The 13,266-nt window shown below is 33.9% G+C and overlaps 1 long non-coding RNA gene across 2 annotated transcripts in view; it reads right to left on the reverse strand.

Annotated features, from left to right (window-relative positions):
* Window positions 1–13,266, reverse strand: part of LOC144333581 (uncharacterized) — a 526,217-nt gene that overhangs the window by 293,471 nt on the left and 219,480 nt on the right. The window contains exon 1 of one of the 2 annotated variants that reach the window (XR_013402338.1): window positions 10,691–10,907. The exons of the other annotated variant lie outside the window; for it this stretch is intronic. This is a non-coding gene — a long non-coding RNA (uncharacterized LOC144333581). Of the gene's footprint in view, window positions 1–10,690; window positions 10,908–13,266 lie in introns of those variants that run through there. 2 annotated transcript variants of the gene reach the window in all.

Raw genomic sequence — 13,266 nt, forward strand, 5'->3', positions numbered from 1 at the left:
TTTTACTTGTTTGTCAAAACACCTGAAAAAGAAGGATAATCTATGCAATGTAAATACTTTTAGTATTTATAGAAATGAGCCATAATTGTGTGTTTCTGAGTTTTGCACATATTTACTCAAAATGTATTTCTGCTATATACAAAAATTCTTATTTATTCTGCGTTAATTTTATTTAGAACTTTTGATATATATGTGTATATATATTTTTTTATATAATAGCCATCCTAACAGGTGTGAGATGAAAATATCTCATTGTGGTTTTGATTTGTATTTCATGGATAACTAGTATTGTTGAGCATCATTTTTATATATCTGTTGGCCATTTGTATGTTGTACTTGGTCAAATGTCTTTTCATTCCCTTTGCCCGTTTTTTTAAAAATTGGGTTAATTAGTTTTATTACTACTGAGTTATAGGAGTTCCTTATACTCTTTGGATACTAACCCTTTATCGAATACATGGTTTGCAAATATTATCTCATATTTTATAGATTGCCTTTTCATTTTGTTATTTCTTTTGTTGTTCTGAGCTTTTGATTTTTATAGAATCCCATTTGTTTGTTTCTGCTTTTCTTGCTTTTGCTTTTGGTAAAAATTATTGCAAAAGTCAATGTCAATAAGCTCTTTTCCTTTGTTTTTTCCTAGGAGTTTTCTCTCTTCAGATTTTATGATTAGGTCTTTCACCTATTTTGAGTTCATTTTTGTGTATGTTGTAAGATAAGGGCCCAATTTCTTTTCTTATTTTTTGGCATGTGACTATCCAGTTTTTTCAGCACCATTCATTAAGGAGACTATCCTTTTCCCATTGAGTAGTCTTGGTATCCTTTTTAAAACTCAGTGAACAGTCTATGCTTGGGTTATTATAGGGCTCTCTATGTTATTCCATTGATCTAGATGTTTGATTTTATGCCAGTGCTATACTGTTTTGATTACTGCAGTTTTGTAATATATTTTGAAATTAAGAAAGGTGATGCCACCAGCTTTCTTTTTCTTGCTCATATATTGGGCTGTTTGTGGTCTTTTCTGGCTTCATATAAATTTTAGGATTTTTTTCTGTAAAAATGCCATTGGGATTATGGTAGGAATTGTATTAGATATTTAACTCTCTTTGGGTAGTATGGACATTTAAGCAATATTAATTCTTCCAATCAATGAACACAAATGTCTTTCCACTTATTTGTGTCTTCACAAATTTAATTTATTTTGTCAGTTTTTTTATAGCTTCCAATGTACTAGTCTCTCACCTCCTTGGTTAAGTTTATTCCTGAGTTATTTATTTATTTATTTATTTATTTACTTATTTATTGTTAGTATTATTATAAATAGATTGTGTTCTTAATTTCTTTTTCAGATAGTTAATTGGTATTGTATAGAAACACAACTGATTTTGTATATTGATTTTTTCATTCTGCAATTTTGTTAAATTTCTTCATTAGCTCTATGAGGGATTTTTTTTGTGCAGTTTTAAGGGTTTTCTATGAATAAGACCATGTCATCTGCAAAGAGATAGCAAGTATTGTCAGGAATCTGGAGAAAAGGGAACCCATGTACACTGTTGGTGAGAATATTAACTGGTGTGGCTACTATAGAAAACAGTATGGAGGTTCCTCAAAAAACTAAAAATAGAACTACCATATTTGTAGCAATCCCACCTCTGTGTATATATCCAAAGAAAATGAAGTCAGATATGTGCACTTCTACATCCACTGCAGCAGTATTTGCTATAGCCAAAATATGGAAGCAACTTAAACGTCCATTGATGGGTGAATGAATAGAGAAAATTTAACATATACCTAGAATAAAATATTAAGCCACAAAAGGAAGGAAATCCTGTCATTTGAAATATGAATAAACCTGGTGGAGATTATGCTAAGCAAAATAAGCAAGACACAGAAGGACGAATAGTACGTGATACATTTCAGAAAATGTGACATATACCCACAATAAAATATGAAGCCACTAAAAGAAGGAAATCCTGCCATTTGCAATATGGATGAACTTGATGGAGATTATACTAAATGAAATAAGCCAGACACAGAAAGATGAATACCACATAATACATTTATATGAGAAATCTAAAATAGTCAAACTCATAGCTGCTGAGAGAAGAATGGTGGTTGCCAGTGACTGGGAAGAAGGGGAGATGGGAAGATATTAGTTAAAGGATGCAAAGTTTTATTTATGTAGTATGAGTAAGTTCTAGAGATTTATGGTACAGTGTAGTGCCTATATACAATATTATATTACATATTTACAATTTTGCTAAGTGGGAGATCTTATGTTGTATTATCACAATAAACAAGCTGAAATAAATAGAGTAGGAGGAAACCATAAGGAAACATATAGATATGTTTATGGCATGGATTGTGGTAGTGGTTTCATGAGTATATCCTTATCTCCAATTGTAAATATGTATAGCTTTTTGCATGCCCATCAAACCTCAATAAAGTAGTTCAACAACAAAAGAAGCACATTTGCTGTTTTTACAATTTTCTTTTTCTTTTCTTTTCTTTTTTTTTTCTTTGAGAGGGTGTCTTGCTCTGCCACCCAGGCTGGAGTGCAGTTGTGCGATTTTGACTCACTGCAACCTCCACCTCCTGGATTCAAGTGATTCTCCTGCCTCAGCCTCCCAAGTAGCTGGGATTACAGGCATGGGCCACCATGCCCAGCTAGTTTTTGTATTTTTAGTAGAGATGGAGTTTCACTATGTTGGCCAGGCTGGTCTCGAACTCCTGACCTCCAGCAATCTGCCTGCCTTGGCCTCCCAAAGTGCTGACATTACAGGCTTGAGCCACCACGCCTGGCCATTTTTACAATTTTCAATCACTTACTAGTGGACTAGCTTTAGCATTCAGGGAATACATTGAATTTTTAATTATGTTCATTCCCACATACTGTGATTGTGATGGTTAATACTGAGGGTCAACTTGATTTGATTGAAGGATGCAAAGTATTGATCCTGGGTCTGTCTGTGAGGGTGTTGCCAAAGGAGATTAACATTTGAGTCAGTGGGTTGGAAAAGGCAGACCCACCCTTAATCTGGGTGGGCACAATCTAATCAGCTGCCAGCTCAGCTAGGGTAAAAGCAGGCAGAAGAATGTGAAAAGACTAGACTGGCCTAGCCTCCCAGCCTACATCTTTCTCCCGTGCTGGATGCTTCCTGCCCTTGAACACCGGACTCCAGGTTCCTCAGCTTTGGGACTTGGACTGGTTTCTTTGCTCCTCAGCTTGCAGATGGCCTATTGTGGGACTTTGTGATCATGTGAGTTTAATTCTCCTTAATAAACTATATATATATACACCATTAGTTCTGTCCCTCTAGAGAACCCTGGCTAATACATACAGTGATCTTCAGTTAGATTTTCAGAAAGTGCAGTGCTTTTTATGATATATGATAAACCAGGATGAAAGCAATGACTTAGCTGTTGAAAAATAAGACTAACACAATCCTATTTTTCATTTAATAAATTACCTGTATTTTTTTCCACTGGTAATATCCCACCTAATTTTCATACCCTATTTGATATACATAGAAACTGTATTATTCATTGAGCTTCAGTGTCTGTCATCTCTAATTACATAAAATCAGGTGGTATATTTGCAGCCAACTCTACAAGCATTTTATTAATTCCCACATTCTTATAATTTCAATTCAGATTATAGATGAGTTTCCCAAAAAATAAATGTCTGGAGTTTAAATAGTGAAATAAAAATATGTGAGCAGTCAACAATCAAGCAATGGGCCTTTTCAGTGTATAAATAGATATCTAACTCTCCTTAACCTGAAGGGGATTTTTTTTTTTACCTACTGTCATTTTTATAATGTTTTATACTTCTGGGTTATATTATAGTAGTACTGTTTCTGTTCCTGTAGTTAAAGCAGGGTCAGAGTTTCTATTAAAGTGATCTCATTTGATGGAGGTAGGCAAATGACAGTCTTTCAATATACCTATGATATCTGTTGGCTTAAAAAATATAAAGTTAATATTTAAAAATACTAGAATTTGATAAATTGGTTGATTATTCTCTTGATGCTTAAAATATTTCATTCAGCAATCATATTTAGAGAGATATATAATACACCCATGAAATTTGTTCTGAATTACATCTTAAACACCACCTACTACATATAAATATATGTACCTTTTTCTTTTTTTCTGAGAAATGTCCTTAAATGTTTTATGCTATTAATTCAGCTCAATTAATTACTTTAATAATCCCCAAACCACTAGAATATTAAAAATACACATTTCTGAAAGAATGCAATACATTTTACATTGTAGGTACCTAAAAGGGAATAAACATGGACTAATGAGATATATTTAAGCAACCATAAAGAGTCAGATATCTCAAAGCTTATGCTGTAACATCATTGGTCTTCCTACACCTGAAGTGTCTCCTTCCTTACAGAAATACTGAGAACAAGTGATTGCACTGAGTTGTATAGACATAGATCAGACTGTGGTGATCCATCCTACAAAACTTGAATTAAGAAAAAGACATTATTTACTGCCCTAAGTATATAGTATTGTATTGGGGATGAATGGGAATGCCAACATGAAAACAATACGAACTCTAACAACAAAAAGGCCACAATCTAATGTGTGGTGAAGGGGCTGCAAGGAATGATAGTGATGACATAAATGCAGAAATCAAAAATAAAGACTAATTGTACTTAAAAAATGAGGAACACGGGATGCTGTAGATTTTCTGCAGAGATAGTTCATAAGTGTTTAGGATAGTTTCCATAAGTTCAAGTATTTTGTGTATCTGTTTCCCTGTTCCTTAGAATTTTGATTAGATTTAGTTCAAATATCTTATAAAATCTACCTTGCCTCTTATTTGTCAAATATTCTATTACTTATTTTAAGAGTCACAGATATCTATATCTGTGTATCCACATCTAAATCTAAATGTAAAATTGCTATATTTTAGATAATTTATGTATTCATTCCAGTTCATTAATTTTTTCTTCAGCAGTGTCTAATCTACTATCAAATCTATTCATTGAGTTTTTTAATTGCAAATATTATAGTTGGCATCTACAAAAGTTCTATTTGTCACTTGGTAATGAATTTTTCCCGTTTTCCCATTTTAAATATCTAACATAATTTCTTTAAAACATCAGATACTAGATAATTTGCAAACTGTGTTTAATAGTTAAATATCTAAAACTTTACAAATCAATGTTAGCTCCATGTGTTATTTCTCCTACTCTCTCCATGATGCCTTTTTCCTTAATTATTTTGTGGGTTCTTAACTGTAACCTGCTCATTTTTCTTGACACGTTGTCTATGAGAATTCTTAGAAGAGTGGAATAAAGGGAATTCTTCCAGAGTGATATATATTTGCCTCTTCCAGTAACCTGGGTTGTACTTACAGACTGAGACTCCTTTAAGCTTATTCTTAAATTACGGAAGTAATAAGAATGTGGCTGAGTTTCTGCATGAAGCTTAGCTTGTACTTACAAATTATCAGGGTAATTTTTTTTCTTTGTTTCAACCCCAAAGTAAAATACATAAGAAAAAAAATGTAACACATATCAGAACTCCTAATTACATTTATTTTTCTTTTCTAATTTCTACTCTGATACTATTTATATGTCTTAGATCTGAAACTTTCTATATATTGGCATGTTACTAAGAAAATCAAAGTTTATTACATGTCAGAATTAAATAGAGAAGTGCAGGTGGTGAATTTACATATTTTGATTGTGATATTTATTGACATATCCTCTCAAAAATATTTATCATAAGGAATGAGCTTACAAGTTTTTGGAGGCTGAGAGCTCCCAAAATCTATTGGAGACACAGAAGAGATGATTGTATAATTCCAGTCTAAAATCCAAAAGTTGGCAGAGGCTGGAGACTAGGACAGCCAACATTTTCGTTTGAGTCTAGAGATGAGAAAAGACGTGTGAGTCTAGAGATGAGAAAAGACTGATATCCCAGCTCCTGCAGTCAGGCAGGAAAAGTTTCTTCTTATTTGTGGGAGGGGGCAGGCTTTTTGTTGTATTCAAGCCTTCAACTGATTGGAGGAGGGCCACCCACATTGAGGACAGCAATCTGTTTTAGTCAGTGTACTGACTTATTCAAATGTTGATTCCATCCAAAAATCCTCACAGTCACATACAGAGTAATGTTTGACCAAATATCCGAGCAGGCCATGGTTCAGTCAAATTGACACATAAAATTAACCATCATGCATCCTTTGTGACTTACAGCTTATAATTTGTGAGAGAGATATATATGCACGTATGTGAATACATATATATGTATATATGGTTATATTTATATTTATAAATATTACATAGACACATTAAGAAGCTTTCCCTCTATAGTAAATTCTGACCATTCAAGGCATATGACCATATCTTTATTCTGAAAAAACTGAATCACAAGAGCCAGCCAATTACTAGATGTGTTAAATGATTTCTTAATATAGTTTTGAAAAAAAAAAAACAGACAGTTCAGCGATATAGTCAATGGCCTCAAGATATTTGTATGTTGCAGAAAGTAAGCTTTATACTAGCATCCCAGATGGACAATCATACTAAATCATAGAATAGCACTTTTATTCTCAATTATGTTTGTTCATAGAAATTTGGCCATATTCTGTATTTTTCTCCTTAAAAATTACTATGCCTGGTAGACAAAGAGTTTTGTTACCCAGATCCTCTTCAGAAAGGGACTGTTGCCTCTACTGCTGCTGCTGATGCTGATCACACGCCTGGTCTAGCTACCGGCTCCTTTAGGTGCCTCCTCAGTGGGAGATCTGGCTGAGGTCACGTCCTTTCCATAGTAGCCCACATCCAGTGACTGACCTCTGGCGGGTGCCAAAGCGCAGTCATTCTGACTCCCAGGGGAAAAGCCTGATAAGTCATATGCACGCCAAAGCTCCCTGCACACTCAGCCAAGGCTTTGTTGCGCTTGCCTCAATGTTTGACTTCTCTCTGCCTGCTCTTACTGCTGGCCTCTCCCTTCCCCAGGTGTTGGTCCCTGATCAATATCTTCATATCAAACTGTGCTCAGTCTCCGCCTTTAAAGATTACAATCTGTAACCACACAGAAATCAGAAGTGAAAAATGTTTATAAAGTGGGAAAATACATGGCTTATTTTTGATATTGGTTTTCTGTGTCTAATGTTACAGGGATGTTGATTATTTTTAAAAGTCTACACATGCTTTCAGATACTTATATTTTCAAAGCTACACAATGGGGTATAACTTCTATCGGCTTCTGCAGCCCCAAGTACAAATTTGAAAGTGATTATTTCAGACCCTGTTGCTATTGCTGTAACCTGTTCTCCAGTGAATCAGAATAATGGGAGTTGGGTACATCCTCTGTGGCAGTAAAGTTGGCTTTGCTAGTACACAGGGTATTATCTTCTTTGTAATTCTTGCAAGAAGAAGATCAAAGGTAGCTCTGATCTGCATCTTAAACCATAGATTATGAGTCAACCAGAGTTGGCCCAAGATAAATATCTGATGTGTGGTTAGTCATATGGTGAGTCAGTGTTCTAATCAAGGGTAGAGTTAATCAGTTGGGGTTACTCACTCACCATGCCTAACTTTCATGCACTCCTTCCAGAGGGAATATATATGCATTCTTTTGGCATATTTGGTTTTGCTTGTGCATCATCATGTTTCTCCTCCCACTACCACAAGAGAAAGATATTAATTGTAGTCAAAAATAAAGTTATAAATGTCTGGCAAGCTAAAACTGAGAACAAGTTATCAAAGGAATATGTGCCTGTTCACTTTTAGAAGTGTATTAGGTCTTCCATAGCTGAGGAAGGACAGAAATATTAGGTCTTCCATAGCTGAGGAAGGACAGAAATAGGGAGATAAAGTAGTTCACCTCAGATCACAAGCTAAATTGGTGGCAAAGGTTGGACTAGAATCCAGACGTAATGGGTAACTTTCACCCACATTATGTCCATCCCATTTAGACTTCCTTGGTTGACTAGTATTGATGTAACCAAAAAGACATCTACTCAAAATTCAATATTTTAATGGTAGTTATTGAGAACTTACTATGTGTCTGGTCCTGTTTTAAGAGTAGGATATACAACAGTGAATCAGGCCCCTTTTTTTTTTTTTTTTTTTTTTTTTTTTTTTTTTTTTTTTTTTAATCGAGAACTTTACTTTCTGGCAAAGATATATATTCTTTTCCTGCCAGAGGCCATTTGTAGCATATCAACAGCAAGATAAGCCTTAAACAAACAGGTAATAAAAAGGACAGTCTTGGCTACTCTTTTTGTGATTTAATCTAGAACATTTCTCTCTTGGTACTTACTTCATCAGGCTGGTGTAAGGACTTGCTACTGCATTCATTGTCAGCAATGGTCACAGCATGCCTGAATACTTTTTTGTTGTTGTTGTTAACTGTATTTAAAGGTGGTGTACCATTTACTCAGGAAGAAATTGTTTTTATCAAATGAGATTTTGCTTTGGAAGAATGGCAATGGAATTCAGCTGTGTTTTTTCTAAATTAATGTAACATTTGCATAATAATATTTTAAAGTAATTGCTTGGGCCACTTTCTTTTTTTATTTTTTGCAGAAGAACTAGCAGGTCACTCTTAGAAAAACATTTGTTAAATTTCCAAATCATAATGTATTTTAGTGGTGAGAGGAGCTCAGTAAAGGAAATTAAAGGCATTGTGGACTCCACAGAGCATGGAACACAATGAACTCTCAAAAAGTCATTTGTTGGCAGATATTGTTATTCTCATTTTATAGCGTTCTGTGTATCTCCTTTATATCACTTATTACAATTAGAATTAATCCTATTCAATTACTTCTGGAGAAGCACCATGGTTAAGTGGCTAAGAGGATGAACTTAGAAGCCAGTCTAGCAGGGCTCATTCTTGCATTTCTGCTCCCATCACCTACTAGCAATGTATAGCTTTGGATATGTGACTAAACTTCTATGTGTCAATTCCTTGAATGTAAAATAAGTATAATGTATTATCTATAGAGTTATTATAAGATTTAAATTAGGTAATATTTGTGAAGTACTTGGAACAATGCTCAGTGTATATAATATTATGCAACTATTTATAAAATGAATAAAAAATTAAAATTTTCCTTTCCTACTAGTCATACTCATAGAAAGTAGAACATATCAATCTTAGTGACTGATTCTCATCTTCTCATCTTCTGTAGTTGTGTTTCCAAGTTGAGTTGTTAAATAAATTATTGTTGAATGAATGAAAGTATTAAAGTTTTAAGGCCCATAAATGGTAAAAAGATCCATCAAGATCATTTGTCATGATTCTATAGATTCTTCAATAGAATAGTAGGGCTAGTGCTACTACTGATTCTGTGTGCCTTCCATGTTGCTGCACAAATATTATTTCATTTAACATTAAAACAGCCTTAAAATGTAAATATCAAATCTCCACCTCACAGGTGAGGCAGCTGAAGTTTGAAGAACTTAAATAACTTATCAAAAGTTTGGACAGAACCTACAATCAAAAACAGGTCCTTTTGATGCCAAAGTTCATTTTCTTCCACGCTACCCGGTCTTACATCAAGAGAGTGTGTTGGCTGATATCAGGTAGGGAAGACTAAAATCTACAAGGGGGAATTTACAGAGGTATGAGAAAAATACTACAGGATGTATTGTATAAGGATTTGGCTTTCAAAAGATGTGTCTCCTAGTTTTCCTTCCAGGCAAATGTCAAGCCCAATGATATTAGCAATATGTCACATTACTTACTAACTTTTTTTTACTTACGTCAATTTATTACAAAAGTAAAGCCTAAGTATGAGGTCATTGTAGTTTGGTTCATAAAACACAATTAAGCAAGGTATTCATAGGTTTGAAGTACAGGATTAACAAAAAATGCATTTGAAATATTTTACCAATGATAAATTAACGAGAAGGCCAGTTTAATTTAATATAGCTCAAGTGCAATAAAACAAATTAAAAAATCATTACATCCTTAGTCATAAACCATGGCATGTAAACCATAATGCGTAAGCCGTATATGCTCAGATCAGATGAATTTGGAAAGTGAGGGAAAATAAGCAGCCTGGACAACTGTTGGAAACAATGTAAAGCTACCCATGGAATTCTACAATCAAGCTAGGAATTCACTGGTCCTGGAGAAGTTAAGTAGCAACGCTGCAATAGGATGAAATAGACTGGCACGAGCACATCTTATCTGTTCTTCCTGAATTGAGCTTTGTGTACTATCAGATTCCATTGTACCAGAATGTCTTATAATTGGACTATGTAGAGTACATTGAGCTGAGGGCAATAACACTTATGAGACACAGAAGGATTTTGAAAGAGATGAATATGTCAGCTTAAGGTGGCAACCTGATCCACTTATTACCTCCATTAAACAGTTATGATTGATTATTTGTCATTTCAAAAAACATCCCCAAAAAATAATAGCATGCTTACCCTATCACACCTGGACTTTGGGTGCATTCTACTCTATTTAAAAACATTGTTTTGAATTCTTTTTATGTTACAATCATTTCACAAAATCTAAAAGAAGTCAGAGATACGACCAGGGGCAAAACACACATGCCCCTTGCTTCTCATTTGTCTTATTTATGACTGGATCCATTTTCTGTCCTGTTGATGAAAGTAAAAGGGGGTGCTTAGAAATCATAGATTGTATTCCAGAACAAACAAGCAAAAACAAACAAACATAAAGCCAGACCCTAACTCACAATTTCATCAAAATGTAGCAGAACTCTCTTTCATAGCAAGAAGAGTGCAAGCTTGTCCTTTGGAAATTCTTCTGAATCAACAAAAGTACGTGTGACTGAGTCGTGTGGCCAAGATGGAATGCTGTGGCAATACAAATTACAGAGAAGATGCATGGCTTTTCATCTCCTGCCCTCACCCGCAGATGTCTGTGGGATGAAAGTAGTAGTCACTGCCAGCCACCCCAGTCCTGCTGTTCTGACACCCTGTAATCGTTTGCTGTATTCATTACCTCCCTCATCATCCACTAAGCCTCCTCTTAGGGGCACTTTATTGTACACATTTCACTTTAAAAAATTAAGTCACATCACGATTAATTTTGCCTCGAGGATTTCACAACATCCTTTGAGCTCACCGTAACCCTGAGGATATTGTGCAATTGGAGTTGGGACTGTCTTGCCTAAGTTATAACTTTGTGAAAGAAAGCGGGTGAAAGTGGGGGAGCTGATGTTGCTTAAGACAATTGATGGATGTTAAGCAAATACACAGCGGTAAGTTTAAAAGTGACTAGTAAATCTGGTAAAACTTTATACTTCTCAAGTTATCATCTTTAATGTTCACACCTTCTTACAGTATTTTTACAGGCAGTATGCTTTTGCTTGCCCTAAGTAAAATAGCATGCTTTTTTTCTGTGTTTTCCTCTGGGGCATGTCTTCTGTATGCTAATCTGACTCATTACTGTTAATTTAAAATATTATAAATAAGCAAATACATGACTCAATAAATGTGATGAGTAAGGAGAAATTGGTGTTTGCCTAGCCAGCTCAGATCTACGTTTTAATTAAAAAGCATGTCTCACACACCATCAGTAAGTTTTCAAGTGACCCGTCATGACCAGTTCTAATCACAAGCATGTCATTCACTCTTTCATAATAAATTGGCAGATTATGCTAATAAAAGAAAGGGAAGCTATCAATTTTATGTGTCAGACAAACTATGCCATTGATTTTATAATTTATGATATGCACTTGCAAAATAAAGGTGGCTAAGCAAAGAGTTTCATAAACAGGATAGAATGCTACAGGAGAATAATCAATTAGTTTAGCTGACAAATAGGTGGATAAAAACGTCATGAAAATATTATGCTTTCCTAATAGTCAAACATTCAGGGATTCAGTGTCATATTATATCTGTATAATCCCACAACAAAAAGGTCTGTGTTAATAGCAGCTACATGTCAATTTTTGAGATTGGCTAATTGATATTTTTAAAAGTATTTGACTGGAAAAGTCACAAAGATTCAGTTGATTGGGACTCAAAAATTTTTTGTTCAAGAGAAAAAGAAATCATAATAAAGGTTGCTATTGTTTACACCAATAAAATTTTATAAATTACTATATGGCATAGTGTTTTGTGATTTTATGTTCTTTGTCTATGGAACAATCATTTAGGTTAGTTCACATTTTTACAGAAAATGAGAGTTTGCAATGGAAATAGGAACTTGGGAGCTCACAGAAAAATCTAGGGTAGATTTGGGATCAGATAAGACATTCTACCTAAATAGGCATGGTTAAATACACTTTATGTCTTATATTTAAAGCCAAAACTAGTTGTTTGCTTTTGGTTAAAAGATTAGGTTTTGTTCTGAAGTCCAGTTTCAATATTTTAGTTTTGTCATTAAATTATGTTTCTACATTGAAAAACTTTTGATGAAACTAGAAAAATTAAGTATACTTATGCTATATTATTTTTAAAAAAACAATTTGTCTAAGCTTTGCTCATCTAAAAAATATATATGTATAGCAGACAAAGAAATGCAAATTAAACATTTTAAACCTTATACTTGCATTCAACAATCTTTATCTTGTGTAGAGTTAATGCACATAAACATATATAGGTACATGCACACACACACACACACACATTCCTAATACCTAAACACAAGTCAATGTTCATCCAAAATATAACAGATCATCAATTACTTCTAGAAATTTCTAGATATCTTTATTATACTGATGTTTATCATAATGGATAAATGCTTGTCTTATGGAACTCACAGCACTTTGCATCCAATTATCATATATTTGGCCACCACTCCAACAGGGTGAAAAGTTAAATATATTGTTGATTACAAATGGTCTTATTTAGGTAATTTCAAGAATATTAAATGTTATTTTGCCCCAAATTGTTATATCTCAGTTAATGGTGAAATGATATGACTTTAAATGCTATGCAATGGCTCCATAATAATTTTTTTTTGTAAATATAATCTCTAGACCAGTTATTAAAATCAGTTAATAATTGGTTGTTTTCAGGTAAAATTGAGTTTTTAAAACTTTCAAAAAAGTCCATTTGAACGTCGTTCAATTTTGTTAAGAAATCTTTTGCTGAATATTTATGAAATGTGGATATTAAATAACTTTTGCAAGCATAGTATCCACTCATGTTGCAGGTTATTCTTTCTTGCTGTGGTTTTAATCTCACCACAAAACTAAATAAATAAAAATAAATAGCTACAGATTGGAAGTAATATTTGTTTTGCATATGTAAACTATGGGACTCAGCTGATGGATAAGGATGTACATGCAGTGTTGTTCTA

Source organism: Macaca mulatta, chromosome 12 (assembly GCF_049350105.2).
Source record: "Macaca mulatta isolate MMU2019108-1 chromosome 12, T2T-MMU8v2.0, whole genome shotgun sequence".
Classification (NCBI taxonomy): domain Eukaryota; kingdom Metazoa; phylum Chordata; class Mammalia; order Primates; family Cercopithecidae; genus Macaca; species Macaca mulatta.